Genomic DNA, 16,767 nt, shown 5'->3' on the forward strand with positions numbered 1-16,767 from the left:
TCCGTTTCGTTCACTCCCTATGCCCCTTTCAATGCCATTCTATCTGTCTTTTTATTTTATTTTTTAAAAAAACTTTTTAAATTCATTTTTTATTGGAGTATTGTTGACTTACAATGTTGTGTTAGTTTCTGCTGTGCAGCAGTGATTCAGCCATACGTATACGTATATCCACTCCCTTCTAGACTCCATTCCCACATAGGTCATTACAGAGCACGGAATGGAGTTCCCTGTGCTGCACAGTACGTTCCTATTTTTATCTATTTTACATATAGTAGTGTGTATATGTCAATCCCAATCTCCCAGTTTATCCCCCCCTTTCTCCCTTGGTTACCATAAGTTTGTTTTCTACGTCTGTGACTCAATTTCTGCTTTGTAAATAGGTTCATTTGTACCATTAAAAAAATAAATTTGTTTATTTAATTAATTTATTTATTTTTGGCTGTGTTGGGTCTTCGTCGCTGTGCACGGACTTTCTCTAGTTGCGGCGAGCGGGGGCTACTCTTCGTTGCGGTGCGTGGGCTTCTCATTGCAGTGGCTTCTCTTATTGCGGAGCATGGGCTCTAGGAGCGTGGGTTTCAGTAGTTGCAGCATGTGGGCTCAGTAGTTGTGGCTCGTGGGCTCTAGAGCGCAGGCTGAGTAGTTGTGGCGCACCAGCTTTGTTGCTCTGCGGCATGTGGGATCTTCTGGGACCAGGGATCGAACCTGTGTCCCCTGCATTGGCAGGCAGATTCTTAATGACTGCATCACCAGGGAAGTCCCTGTACCATTTTTTTACAATCCACATATAAGTGATAACATATAATATTTGTCTTTCTCTGTCTGACTTACTTCACTCAGTATGACAATCTCTAGGTCCATCCATGTTGCTACTAGTGGCATTATTTCATTCTTTTTTATGGCTAATATTCCATGATATATATGTACCACATCTTCTTTATCCATTCCTCCATCGATGGACATTTAGGTTGCATCCATGTCTTGGCTACTGTAAATGGTGCTGCAATGAACATTGGGGTGCATGTATCCTTTCAAATTATGGTTTTCTCTGGATATATGCCCAGGAGTGGGATTGCTAGATCATATGGTAGCTCTGTTTTTAGTTTTTTAAGGAACCTCCATACTGTTCTCCCTAGTGGCTGTATCAATTTACATTCCCACCAATAGTGCAAGAGAGTCTCCTTTTCTCCACACCCTCTCCAGCATTTATTGTTTGTAGATTTTTTGATGATGGCCATTCTGACTGGTGTGAGGTGATATCTCATTGTAGTTTTGTCTGTCTTTTTAAATCTCTGTCATTTCCCCTTTGGGTTCTAGCACCTGCATGGCCCCTGCCCCACCAGGCAGTCTGCCCCTTCCTCACTGGCCCAGCTCTCTCCCCCTCCCTGTCTCTTCTCTCTCTGTCTCCCCAACTCTGCTGTCTCTACCAAGCTGTCTCCCCAGTGTCTCTCTGCATCTGCCTGTCTCTGATTCTGTGACTCTGTCTCTAACTCAATGCCTCTCAGGCTTCATATGTCTTCCTCTCTTTCTCTCCCCTCCCCCATAAGACGAACGTGTCCGACCCCACTCCGGGGCTGTCATCCTCCAGTACCCTCGCCAGCACACCATCTCTCACACCTGCGCACCCAGACCCCAGTGCACACGCTCTACCCACAGCTCACGGGTCCCTACCTTGGCCATCTCCCCTGAGGATCCGCTCCGTCTTCCTTTGGGCATAATTAAGCTTCCCCTTGACCAGTTGCGAGCCCAGGGCAGAGCACACAGTAGGTCTTCAGGAGTCGTTGGAGGAGGCTTTGCTTTGGCTCTTTCCCGCTCCTGTGTGGATTTATCCCCAAGAAACACACTCTCCCCCGGGGCGGAGGAGGGAGAGGCAAACACACATACCCCTGGTCCACCACGGTCCCCCTCACACTTTCTTGACAGCTTTCCTGTCGTGGGCTGTCTTCCTTCCCATCCATCATTTCCTCTTTTCCGCTCCCTCCTCCAGTTCCACACCCCATCACTCTCGCTCAGGCAAGCTGAGAGCTGCCTGGCTCTGCCTCCCCCGGGTGCCCTCCCCCATCTCCATCTCCACTGGCCCCAAAGCCAACAGTCTCCCCTCCCAAGCAGCGTCCATCAGGGAGTCTCCGTGATGGGGAGGGAGGTGTTTGGAGAACTGAGACTGGAAATGATGACAGGACGTGCTCGGAGCTTAGTTAATAGCCCAGAAGCCACACAAGCACCCCGCTTCCCCTGACCCTCCTCCCCCCCCCTCCAGCCACACACCCCCAGGTTGCAGTGGTGGGTGGAAGACAGAAGTTTCCTCTGAGATTTCTCAGGGCTTCCCTATACCAGCCAACACCAATACCAAGACCAGACCAGCCTTTAAGAATGATGCTCAAAGCTCTATCGTGGTATTACATTGTAAGCATTTGGCCACGTTTACATCTTTAAAAAGCAATTTCTAAAACTCTAACACGGAATGATTCAAACTACAACATGACAAAAAACCAGACCCAAACAAAATGCCCTTACGTAGAAAACAGACTGGAAAGGAATAAGCTGTAATATTAATAGTGGCTGTCTTTGAGTGGCAGGACTCTGGGTAAAACATATATATTTCCTTCCTCCTTTTCTGTATCTTCCAAATGTTTCTTAATGAGCACCTTAAAATTAACTCATTGTTTTCAAACGGCTGTGTTTGTCCATGCGTGGGTATATACATTTAACGTACTGTACACTGATTTAACAGTGCTATGTGGAGAGTGCTTTATTTTCACGTTTAAATTTTATTTATTTTTTGAGTAGATAATACATTCACATGGTTTATAATTCAAAAGGTACCAAAAAAAAAGGTATAAAGTGAAATCTCTACCTCTGTCCCCACCATCCCCAGCCACCTGGCTCCCCTTCCTGGAGAGAAAAGGTAGCACCTGTTCTTGTGTATGAATTAGGAATTCAGAAACAGACATACACTTTTAAGGAAAGAGATGATGCGGTGATTTCTTTAGCATCACTCCGTTTTCCTTCCTGCTTCAGGATGATTCAGTCCTGGACCAAAGGTTGGAATTTCCCCAGACTGGGGAAGGTGGTCTGTCTGACTCTTGAACCCTGCTTGCCAGTGCACCTGCCTTCTCATGATAGCAGAGACCCAAAGAACCCCTTTCCCTTCCCTTTTCAAACACTCTATTATTCCTGACTATAAAAGCAATGCCTAAATGAAAACATCATGGAAACGTGTAGTATAGAACATTCGCTGTTATCCCACCCTCAGACATAATCAATGGGAATGTTTTGGGCTAATATTCCTGCAGCTTTTCTCTTTTTTAACGTGCATATTTTTATTTTATTTTTGTTTGTTTGTTTGTTTGTTTGCGGTAGGCGAGCCTCTCACTGTTGTGGCCTCTCCCGTTGCGGAGCACAGGCTCCGGACGCACAGGCTCAGCGGCCATGGCTCACGGGCCCAGCCGCTCCGCGGCATGTGGGATCTTCCCGGACCGGGGCACGAACCCGTGTCCCCTGCCTCGGCAGGCGGACTCTCAACCACTGAGCCACCAGGGAAGCCCTAATGTGCATATTTTTAAAAAGTGGGTTGGACTGAGCAGCGCTGTGGCATTTTCCATTTTTTCACTTAATTTATCTTCCCTTAATTTATCTGCCCATGCCAGCACAGAGAGATCTTCCTCACTAAGAAGGTCCATTTTCAAGAGGTGTTTTGTGGTAAGAGAAGGGAAACCCGTTGTGGTCCGATGTGTCTTGTTTTTGCGGGGCCTGGGACTGGTGAGGTCTAGATGGGTGAGGTCAGCCAAGCTAGATGACCCAAGGTACCTGATGCTTTGCCTGGAAGGAAGGAGACTCACAGGTGCCCAGAGAGGAGCAGTCCCCGCTGCCAAGTAGGAAACAGACTTTGCTAGAAATGATGAAGGGGTGCCTTGGTCTAATCTAGCATCAGTGGTCCAGGTAGTGGGGACCTGTGAAGACTCCTCCCTCAGTTTCCAGCCGAGTTTCTCCTCTGCAGATGGAGTCAGGCAGACTGGCAGGTAGAGATGATGGAGGTGGTGGCAGCAGGTCTGAGGAGAGCTGGGAGGGGTGAGAGTGCAGAGAGGGAAGTAATTAGGAAGCAGGCGGTATCACAAATCTCCCAGGCGCGCTGACACCCGGGGAGAGTGATCACACACTTGGAGTCAGCCCAGACAAGTGTGAAAGCCCTTCACTCCATCTCTAGGAAGAAACAGGAAGGGGAAGACGTGGGCTGGGGAACCACACGACAGCCCCACCCCCAGCTCTCCCTCCAAGACAGCCCCGAGGTCGTCTTCACACTCCCCCTCCCTCAGCCCTGGCCTGGGTCAGGGAGCTGTGACTCAGAGGTGTGGAGGGGTAGCCTCGAACCCTGCCAGACAAGGGAAAGGTCCTGGAAGGATATGCCCCGGAGAAGGAAGGTGAGGAAAGACTTCATCATGGCACCCGATCAAGGCTAGGTAGATGTTACCAAGCCCTCAGCCAGCTGAAACTGCCCCTCGTCAGAAGTGGCAAGGGACGCTTCCCGTGCTTGAAAAATTGGTCCCCAAGGAAGGGGGAGATTGACGTAGGTTGAACGGAGGCTGCGTGCCAGGGATGAGACGTGTGTTATTTCTCAACAGTCTTGCCATTTGCTCCATGAAGACATGGAGGCTCAGAGAGGCTGGGTCCTCGGCCCAAGGGCACACAGCTGTGAAGTGGTGGAGGTGAGATCTGCCTCTTTTGGAAGTCCAAGCTTCCATCACACCATCTCCCTGTTCCCCCGAGAAAGAAGAAGTGGAGGCTCTCTCTATAAGGAATAGGTTCTTGGAGGTACAGGTTTCAGAGGCACGGAGGTGGGTAAGTTGCCCTCTGATTCCAAAAAGATAAACAGGAACACCTACCCACCAACACCCACTGGGGCTAGCTTTGGCTCTGCTGAGAATGCTTGAGAAGAAGTCTTTGGGGTTAAGGGTTCTGCTTCTAAGGGAATTAGAACTGGGGACTCTTCCCCTTTCTCTGGCTACAGCAATTTCGCACCTGGGAAGGTGCCCGAGGGAGCATCTTTCACCGGCCACGGCACATGGCCCTGCGGGTGAATCAGCTTTGCACGTTCATTCTCTTCTCAGGTCGGCCTCCCCCCTGCAGTAGACGCTGGGGGTCGGTAAGGACTGGGAAACTGGGAAGGTGGGGTCATCAGTGGAAGGTCCCCAAAGTCAGGCTAAGACCGATTCCCACTGAGGATCTGTAGTGAGACCCCCTCTCCCACAGCCTCTTCCCAACCTCTTCTCCTATGGCTCTCCCCCTTGTTCACTCTGCTCCCGGAACACTCTTAGTTTTAGATCTTTGCTTGACTGTTTTCTCCCCTATGTTGAGCTCTCAGCTCCAAGGTCACCTCCTCAGAGAGGACTTCTCTGACCAAAGTCACCTCTAATTATTCTTTTTTCCCATAGCACTTACTGATAAACTCCATAAACAAGTTAACAGAACGCAGCCGGCAGTAGGGGAGGGGAGAGCCGTGCATATATATGTGAATATGAGGACGTGCACGTGTGTGTGTGTGACTGTGAATGACCACGTGTGTGTGTGTGTGTATGCTTGGGTCTAGGCATGCGTGTGAGTGTGCGTGTGAATTTGTATGTGGTCTCTGAGCACCTATGTGTCTCTGAGAGCATCTGATAAGAGTGTGTGCGTTTGGGTGTGTGTGTGAATGTACGCATATATATCTTTGTATATGTGATTGTGTACCTGTGTGGTTCTGTGCATGGAAATATAAATGAATTGCTGAGACAGATGCACACATATTTATGCATCTATGTAATACCTCATTCACATACACGCACGTGTATCTGAATGTGTGCGAGTGGATATGTATTTATGATTGTGTGCATATGTGTCTACACTCTTCTGAACAGGTGTGTCTGAGCCCCCCTCCCTCTCTCCTTTTCTTTCACGTCCCTCTGTATCCCACCATCCTCCCTCCCCCTCTCCTTCCTCCCCTGGCTCCTCTTGTCCAGGTGTGCTGGCCTAAGAATGGCCACTTCAGGTGGGCCTCCCTGCTTCCCTGGCTTGGGGCGTTCCCAGCAGGTGGAAAGCGGCTCAGGAGGGGCTCTTAGCAGGTGAAAAATCCAGCTCCACCCCCACTGAGCCCCAGTGAGAAAGGAATTCCCTGCAGGCCCTTCCCTAATCCCCCAGCGGATCCCTCCCCCACTTACCTCTCCGCATCTCCTGGAACAAAGGACGCTTTTTCATTCTGTACTCATGGGTGGTCATGTTCCTGAGAGCTTCGTGGGGGCTGGGAGAGACTTCAGAGTCATGGGGAGAGCAGTTGGGCAACCTCTACTGGCCTCAGTTTCCACTTCTGAGAAACAGAAGACACTACAGGAGGGTCACCAGGCAAAACGGTATTGCCCATGTTGTTAAGTTTTATCATCCTCTCCACTTATCCATCTCAGGAAGAGTTTACTGAGAACCTAGTGCGTGCCAGGCTCTCTACTGGGGACTGGAAACCCAGAGATGAACAAAAGGCATCTCTCTATCTTGGGGAGTCGTGGTAGAAGCAGAGGTGGGCGGGGAAGCATAGAGAGCCATAGAGATCGGTAGAATCCTGGATCGAAGCTTATCGTACCAGGAGGCAGGTGGAGGATTTCAAACCTTTCCATAGCTCCATCTCACCTGCCCAACTGAAGTCTATGTCCCTTAGCATGTCATTCAAGGTCCCCTTCATGTGAGGGGCCATCCACACATCCATCCAATTACCAACCCACCCTAGACTCTCCACCCATCCACCTCCCTCAAGTGAGGGAGGCTTCCTGTGCCCGCAGGGGTGTGACAGAGAAGTGGACCTTGAAGACGGGTGGAGTTTTGGTAAGTAGAGATGTCAGGGAGGGGCCTTTTGGAAGACAAGTCATGACTTAAGAAAGAGCGTGGCCGCTGGACCTTGCAGTCTGACTGGTCCACAGCTGTTGGGATTGGGGTGGCGACAGGCCGTGACTGAGTCCGTGTATTGATATTGGTGCACGGGTAGGGGGCATTCCGGTTGGCAAAGTGCCTTCTCTCCTCTGACTTCACCTTTTCCTCCCAATTCCAGTGAGGCTGTTATTACGGCCATTTGGAAGAAACAGGAAAAAGTGGCAACTCATCCCAAGTCTGCGTGGGGCCCAGTCCCTGCTTCCCTGTGAAGGGAAACACTTGGGAGAGACCTCGAAACTCCAGTGCTGAAAGACACCTCAGAGAGGGCAGACTCCTGTGTTGTTTATACCTGCTTATGTTTTGACTTTTTCATCAACAGCTGTTCCTTAATGTTCCTGTGAGTTCCGTCATTTACCTGGCTACCCCTCCATCCACCCCTCGATCCATCTACCTATTCACCATTCCTATACATCCACTCATCTCTCCATTCACCCCTCATCCACCTACCCACGCGTCCATTTACTCACCTTTCCACCCACAGATGCCCCCACCCGTTCATTCATTTACCCACTATCCACCCGTTCATTTACCCATCAATCCATCTATCCATCTTCTATCTACCCATCCGTCCATACACTCATCTATCAATGCCCTCCTACCCATTCAGCTACTCATCCGTTTACCAGCCATCCACTCATCCACCACATACCCACCAATGCATACTCCCATCCCTCCAAATTCCCACATGCCCTCCAATCTACCCATGCACCCACCTACCATTACCCATCCTCACTTACCCACTCACTCGTTTAATAGTTTATCCATCAACACACTGATCTGTCCTCATATCCACTCATCTATCCAGCCATCTGATCACCCCACACTCATCTACTCATTCATTATTCCACCCATTCACCTGTATTAACTACTCCTTTATTCACCCACCACCATCCATCTACCTATCCATTCACCTACCCATTTATCCAGCCATCCGCACATCCATCCAATTACCAACCCACCCTAGACTATTCACCCATCCACCTACCTATCTCTTTGACCAAACAATCAACCATCCGTCCAAATACCCAAACTGACCACCTTCTGAGTAATCCACTCATCCACCCATCTACCCACCCACCCATCATTCCTGGGCACAGACTCCAGGTGGGTCTAATGGAGCCATTGCAGCGGGCTTGCAGAGCTCATGCTGGGACATTCCAATGACCCACCCACATGCAGAGGCCTGCAGGAATGGGAGGTGGGGACGGTGGTGGTGGCAGTAACTTAAATGCAATCTCCTCCAGGGTGTAAAGATCCCCAACAAACTCTTCCAGGCCCAGTGCTAAGAATTTTGGGAACTGAAGGAAATGGGAGATGGAGAGAGAAAGCTGGGAGGGGGGGAGGGTGTGGCGAAGAGAGAGGAACAGAGAGAGACTGGTGAACTACTAAAAAGGGGACGAGAAAGAAATAGAAGTTATGGATAAAGGGAGTGGAGACACAAAGGGCGGGGGAGAAACGGAAGAAAGACGAATCGAAAGGCACATATTACTTGTAGTGGCGGAAAGAACGGTAAGAAAGCCAGGGAAAGCTTTGGCGCGAGGGTCGCGAGTGTTCCGCCCTCTGCTCCTCCCCTCCCTCTCCGGAATTCCCCGGAAGCCCATCCCGGGTCGGACGGAGAAACCACAAAGCGCGGGGAGGGCGCGGCGCTCCCAGGCGCAGGGGAACCGCGGCTGCGTGGGCTCTGCCCGCCGCACCATCAATTAGGCGATCGCTGGGCCCGGAGAGACGCAGCGTCTGTGGAAATTACCTTTTAATTTCTTAATTACATTGTCCCTACCTGCAGCTCAACCCTCCTCCGAGTGGCGCTCGCGGAGCTGTTTCTCCTGAACCGTTCTCCGGGTGCCATTATTTAAGACGCTGATCGCCCGTGAGCGCTGGGGGTGTCCAGCGCCTCCGCGCGCAGCCCGCCGGCTGTTTTTATTTGCTTCCGCCCCTTCGGGTAGCTTCTACTAATGCGCTCCCCTCACCCCGCTTCATCTCGACCATGAGACCCAAAACCGGTCCCAGGCGCGTGGGTATCTGTGCTCCGACAGACCTGAGTGCCAAACCTGGCCTCTGCCTGGCGCTAGCTGTGTCACCCTGGGCGAACCTCAGTTTCCCCGTCTGGCACGTGGAAATAAAAATAGCGCCTGTTCGTCTGGATCGTGAGGCTTAAAGGAGATAAGCCTTGCGAAGCACAAGATCCCGAAGCGCTGTCAAAACGTGAGCTATTGTTCACTCATTCGTTTAGTATTTTCTGAGCGCCTACGGTGGATCAAGCTCTCCAGAAGGCCCTGCAGATGACAGAGACGAACAGAACAGTGTCTGCTCTCCCGGAGGGAGCAGTGACTGCATGATGGTGATGACGACGATGGTGGTGGTGGTGAGGATGATTTTCCTGTACTCAAAGGGTTCCAGGATTTATGAGACCCTTTGTGGGTGCTGCAGACGCACGCTTGGACATGAGGTGATGTGAGGGAGGCAGATGAGGATTTAGGGTGGAGGAGTTGTCAGATGGGAGCGGAGGTGATCCCTAACATTGGTGCAAGGGCAGGTTGGAGATGATAGAACTGGGGCAATGGCTTGCTTAAGCCCACCCAGTCATTGGTGGATCTCGGGTCTGCCCTTTCAGTGCTTCCTCTTTCCATAGCTCAGTGGTTCTCAAAGTGTGACTCTGACGAGCAGCAGCCGCATCACGGGGAAGCTTGTTAGAAATGCAAATCCTGGGGCTTCCCTGGTGGCACAGTGGTTAAGAATCTGCCTGCCAATGCAGGGGACACGGGTTCGATCCCTGGTCCCGGAAGATCCCACATGCCACGGAGCGACTAAGCCTGAGCGCCACAACTACTGAGCCCATGAGCCACAACTACTGAAGCCTGTGTGCCTAGAGCCCGTGCTCCACAACAATAGAAGCCACCACAACGAGAAGCCCGCACACCACGACGAAGAGTAGCCCTCACTTGCCAGAACGCTGGCGCGCAGCAACGAAGACCCAACACAGCCAAAAATAAATAAATTAAATTAAATTTAAAAACTAATTAAAAATAAAAAGAAATGCAAATTCTCAGACCCTACCCCGACACCTTCTAAATCAGAATCTCTGGGGTCAGGGTCAAGGAATCTGTGTTTTAACAAGCTCTCCACAGGATCTGTATGCACAGTAAAGTTTGGGAAGTACTCTCCTAACCAACTCAGTGTTTCCTTTGCTAACTGCCTTTATTGGAGAAAATGGATCACGATGCCCAATTAATGACAATCCAAGTTGCACGCAGGCTGGGATATCGCCTCACATTCATGAGAATGATTGAAATAAAATAGACTGACAATACCAAGTTTTGGTGAGAACATGGAACGACTGGAACTCTTTTATGTTGCTGATGAGAATGCCTCTTGAAAAACCATTAGGCAGTTAAATTGTTTTTCTTATAAACTTAAACATACACGGATGATATATGACCCAGCAGTCCCAATCCTAGGTATTTACCCAAGAGAAGCGAAAATTATGTTCACACAAAGACTTGTTCTTCAACTTTTATAGCAGTTTCATTCATAACAGCTCCAAACTATCAAATGTCCATCAGGTAGTGAATGGATGTCAAATCGTGGTATATCCATACAGTAGAATATTACTCGATAATACAAAGGAATGAACTACTGAAGTATACAACAACATGGGTGAATCTCAAAAGCAGAGTGCTGAGTGAAGGAATTCAAAAACAAAAGATTACATACTGCATGATTTCACTGATATGAAATTCTAGAAAAGGCAAAACTGTAGTGACTGGAAGCTGAACTTTGGTTGCCTGGGGCCAGAATGAGGGTTGGGGGAAGGGTGGAGAGGGAATGACTCCAAAGAAGCACTTTCTGGGGTGATGGGCATCTTCCATATCTTGATTGTAGTGGTTGTGCATAATTAGTCAAAATTCATTGTCTTGCACACTTAGAATTCATGAACTTTATTGTACAGTAAGTCCCCCACATACAAACGAGTTCCATTCCGAGAGTGCGTTCGTAAGTCCAATTTATTCGTAAGTCCAGCAAAGTTAGCCTAGGTACCCAACTAACACAATCGGCTATATAGTACTGTACTGTAATATGTTTATCATACTTTTCACAAAAATAATATATAAAAAAGCAAACACAGAAAATAAAGAAAACATTTCTAATCTTACAGTACAGTACCTTGAAAAGTACAGTAGTACAGTACAACACTTGGTGTACAGGGGCAGGCATCGAGTGAACGGGCAAGAAGAGTTACTGACTGGAGGAGGGAGAGGAGGTGGGAGATGGTAGAGCTGAAGGATCGTCAGCAACAGGAGATGGAGGGCAACCTGCAGTTTCACTCACGCCTGATGTTGATGGAACCCACGTTTGAATCTTTGAAAGTTCGCAACTTGAAGGTTCATATGCAGGGGATTTACTGCAAGTGAAAGATCCCTCAGTAAAACAGGTGGGGCATAATTCCACTTCCAAGATGATATCCTACGGAAATATTCAGAATCTGGACAAGGATTTACATACGAGGATGAACTTCAAAGAATTGTTTATTATGGTGAAAAATTAAATACAAACAAAATGTCCAATTGTAGAGGTGAGATGAAAAAAATGATAGTCTATGCACAGGATGGATTGCTGTGCAAATTATTAAAATAATTTAATGGTGTGGAAAAATACTCATGATAACGCTCACTGAAAGGCAAAGGGTAGGATGTAGGCTCTGAGGGCCAAATGTCTATGTTGAATCCTGGCTTTGCCACACACCAGCTGTACAATGCTGGGAAATTGTTTAGTCTCTCTAACCCTAATTTTCTCATCTGTACAATGGGGATGCCAATAACACCTACCGTATAGGCTGTTGCCAGGATTCAATAAAATAACACAAGTAAAATTCTTAACATGTGGCATGTGACAAACACATGATAAAATGCTAGCTAAGATTCTTTGCTATTACCAGTCTATATACAGTGGGACAGTTCTGTTTAAAATTCTCTAGAAAAGGTAAGCCAGAAATACACACACATTTATAGTGGACATCTTCGGGTTATAGGAATGCAATTCATATTAATTTTCTTCCTTATACTTTTCTTTATTCTTCAATTATTCTATCATAAGGAGGCATTAAGTAGAATCAAAAATAAAACAAAAAACATTGTAAAGAAGACTTTCTTTTGCATTCCTGAAATTCAAAAACACATGTAGAGCGTCATTCTCGACACGGAATACTGTATTAGGGGTGTGGGATGGAGATGGAAGAAACACAAGCATCCCTCGTTTCAATGTGCTTTGCTTTACTGAGCTTCGCAGATATTGTGTTCTTTTGTTTGTTTATTTTTGTACAAACTGAAGTTTTGTGGCCACACTGCGTCGAGCAAGTCTATCAAAGCCATTTTTCAACAGCATTATTTTATTTTATTTTTATTTTTTTTTTGCAAAATTAAACTCACATCTGTTTTTACTTTGGCCTGGAGATAAATATTCTCTACTAATTTAACTTTTTTTTTGGTTTTTTTTTTGTTGTTGTTGTTCGTCAACATTAGAATATATTTTGCATTTATATAATAAAATATAGAAGACAATAAAAATAAGTGAGCATTGCTACAAGCAACAACAGAAATAAAACTCATGAGCAATATTCAGCAAAACAAGGCAGACATAAAATGATATACATTGTATGGTTTCTTTTTAAAAAATTCAAAACTGGACAAAACAAATTTATGGTGAAGATAATGGTTACTTTGGGGGCAGAAAGCAGGGGTCATGACCAGGAAATGGTATAAGGAAGGCTTCCGAGGTGCTGGGAGAGTTCTGTTTCTTGATCTGAGTAGTGGTTATACTAGTGGGAGTTCAGATAACTCACGTAAGTCATAGGTTTATAGTTAAACTTATGACTTATGCACTTTTCTCTGTGTTATAACTTATTAAGAAAGCTAAGACAAAAGCCTTATTTAGTTCATGAAGATCAACAGTTGGCAAAGAATTATTGAATATTATTTTAGACACCTACAAAGTTCAAGGAACTATCTTAGGTGATCAAAGATTCCAAGTCCATTCCATTATCAAATATATATATTTTTATTATTAGTCATCCATTTTATACACATCAGTGTACACATGTCAATCCCAATCTCCCAATTCATCCCACCACCCCCACCTGCCACCGCTTTCCCCCCTTGTGTCCATATGTTTTTTCTCTACATCTGTGTCTCAATTTCTGCTCGGCAAACCGGTTCATCTGTACCATTTTCTAGGTTCCACATATATGTGTTAATATACGATATTTGTTTTCCTCTTTCTGACTTACTTCACTCTGTATGACAGTCTCTAGATCCATCCACGTCTCTACAAATGACCCAATTTCGTTCCTTTTTATGGCTGAGTAATATTCCATTGTATATATGTACCACCTCTTCTTTATCCATTCGTCTGTCAATGGGCATTTAGGTTGCTTCCATGTCCTGGCTATTGTAAATAGAGCTGCAATGAACATTTTGGTACATGACTCTTTTTGAATTATGGTTTTCTCAGAGTATATGCCCAGGAGTGGGATTGCTGGTCATATGGTAGTTCTATTTTTAGTTTTTTAAGGAACCTCCATACTGTTCTCCATAGTAGCTATATCAATTTACATTCCCACCAACAGTGCAAGAGGGTTCCCTTTTCTCCACACCCTCTCCAGCATTTGTTGTTTGTAGATTTTCTGATGATGCCCATTCTAACTGGTGTGAGGTGATACCTCATTGTAGTTTTGATTTGCATTTCTCTAATGATTAGTGATGTTGAGCAGCTTTTCATGTGCCTCTTGGCCATCTGTATGTCTTCTTTGGAGAAATGTCTGTTTAGGTCTTCTGTCCGTTTTTCTGTCCGTTTTTGGATTGGGTTGTTTGTCTTTTTGATATGGAGCTGCGTTCGCTTCAACAGCATTATTTTAAATTAAGGTATATACACTGTTTTTTTTAAAGGTATAATGCTACTGCACACTTAACAGACTACAGTATAGTGTAAACAAACATAAATTTTATATGCACCTTGAAACCAAAAAAATTGTGTGACTTGCTCTGTTGCCATAGTCGCTTGATGGTGGTGGTCTGAACCCCAACCTGCCGTACCTCCAAGGTACGCCTGTGCAAAAACATGTGGCAAAAATATGATTCTTGCTTTCAAAGCAATTACAATTTACTTGGGAATGTGCAATGGTAAAACATAGAAATAAAGAATTTTAACGGAATGGAAAAGACAGAGAGATTAGACGGGCAGAGATAGGAGTGCTGTGACACAAGTGGAAAGTCACAGAAGGAAATGTTGGCATTGTCTGAGAGCAGTGGGGAAGGCATTCTGGCGGATGAGTGATCACTGGGCTGGAAGGTGAATAGCATCCCTTGTAGAAGGTATGGTGGGAGAAAAGACGTGGAGAGAGGAATGTACAGACCATCTTTAGACAATGATGAGTTGACTATTGAGGCTTGATAGGGAGTAGCATGATGGAGGGTGGTGGGGAAAAGACCTGGAATTGTAGACGGAAGCAAGCTCAGGCAATGTCTAAGTTTGTAGCTTTGGAGCAGTTACTACGTGCAGGCACTGTTTTAAATGCCTTACGTATATTAACACACACGAAACCCTGAGGTAGGCACTATTTGGAGCCCCATTTTACAAGGAGGAAGTCAAGGCATAGAAGCATTAAAAGACTTGGGGGACTTCCCTGGCGGTCCAGTGGTAGGACTATTGGCTAGGGGATAGAAACTTGAACTGGAGCCTTCAACTCGGACCTTTTAGGAGAAGCAGAAAATTTCCATCTGTGCTGCGGATTTCTTGTCTTTAAAGACGTGGCTGGGGTGGAGTGGGGGGAGAAGGGGGTGTTTCTAATTGTGAACAAAAAAAAAGCCCCGAAATTTTATCTCAGCCTCCAGTGGAGCTCAGCCATGCCAGAAGATCCGTAATATTGATAACAATAATGATGGCTATTACTATATTTTATTTTTCAATCGTGGTAATTACTGTACATTAAATCATTAGCATTCATTATTCCTACAATGTGTAATTAGGACAATGGTCGATAGATTGCTCTTGACTGTAATGAAGTTTTTATAATTGTAATTTATTGGCATCAAATTACCTTTCTTAAAACGAATCTGAACATCACACTCTTAATTCTGGGGGGGGGCTGTCACAATTATTTTTAATTAATGTTTCTTGTTTGTGCCACACAGTGGGAGCTGTCCGACCAATCCAATTCCCTGTGTCTGCGAGGAAGTTAACCAAGAATATCAAAGGCATTCTTTTTTTTATGTTTTTTTTTTTTTTTTTTGCGGTACGCGTGCCTCTCACGCGTTGTGGCCTCTCCCGTTGCGGAGCACAGGCTCCGGACGCGCAGGCTCAGCGGCCATGGCTCAGGGGCCCAGCTGCTCCACGGCATGTGGTCTTCCCGGACCGGGGCACGAACCCACGTCCCCTGCATCGGCAGGAGGACTCCCAACCACTGCGCCACCAGGCAAGCCCTCAAAGGTATTCCTGAATCAGTCATCTATCACGAAACATCTCGTCTTCCCCGTCCCCTACCCTGTTTCCATCATCTCCCTCCTCCTAAGCGGCGGCCGCCGGGGGAAAGAGAAACCCAACCATTTACCATCATGATTAGCTGAGAAGACAAGAGACGATGACGCAGATTATTTAAGTCAATTTGTTGCTAAGAGTGAGAAGAATATATGTATATATATATATTTTTTTCCTTCATAAATGGCTGAGTAGCCAGCCCTGTCTTGGAGGACATGGACGCTGGGGGTGGCCTTTGCTTTTGCTGTCTGCAAATTTCATTGTGAGTTTTAATACAAGGTGGTGATTCTTTCCCCCACCACCATCCGGTAATTAGCTAAGGGGGCCTTTCCAAAAATATGAATCTACATCTTGTTTCTAGAAAGGCTGAGTGAGAAGTCTCAGGGCATTTGTTTTACTGTTATAATATGAAATTGCGTGTATTTGACTGGTTTTGACCTACAAAAAGGGCAATTTAATGGCTCAAATGACTCTATCCACTGGGATGGTAATCAATGAAATGACTCCTCCCCAAAGATGATGATTAGGAGAGAGAGAAAAGGCCATTTGTTTTTAGGCTATTGGATGAATAAGAAGGGTGTATTTAAGAGGAGTGGGCATAAGGAAAGGAGGGGGGCAGACTGAGGGCTACACAGCGAGGAAGTGGCTTGGAGAAAGGGACTGCCCTTTGCTCATCACCCATCGTGTACCAAGCATAGGTCAGGACTTTTCTGTGCAGAAGTGAAGTCACTTGCACAAGCTGGTAAGTGGTTGGAGTTAAAATAGAAGTTGGGGCAAATTCTGTTGTTTGTGAGGAAGCGCCTTTGTTAAGGAGGACAAAAGCTTAGTATCCACCCCCTGGAAAGACAGTGTGACGAATGAGTCAGGCCAAGAGGACCCAGCCGTGTCCCATAAGACCTGTGTGACCGTCAGCAACTAGCTCCATGTCTGCTGCAAATGTTACTCAGTAAAATGAGAAGAAACCAGGTTCCCTTTTCACAGGACCGTCGTGAGGGTTAAATGAAATAATCTACGAGAACGTATTTAGCATCATGCCTGACACATAGTAGACGCTAAAAAAAGTTCTCTTCCCATCTCCTTTAATTAATGAATTTCTATATTTAAAATGGGGTCTGTGGCTTCAGCACCGGAGCAACTCAGGATGGGGATGCGTCGGCAGAAGAGACAGACGGCGGGAGAGAAGGTCTCATGCGTGATGGGGTGAAGGTGGGCGGCGTAAATCTCATTTCTCGGCAAAAGCTGCAATTTGCCAGCATTTTTAATTATTACTTTTTATTATGGATACAAATTAAAAAT

Source organism: Stenella coeruleoalba, assembly GCF_951394435.1.
Source record: "Stenella coeruleoalba genome assembly, chromosome: 14".
Lineage (NCBI taxonomy): Eukaryota > Metazoa > Chordata > Mammalia > Artiodactyla > Delphinidae > Stenella > Stenella coeruleoalba.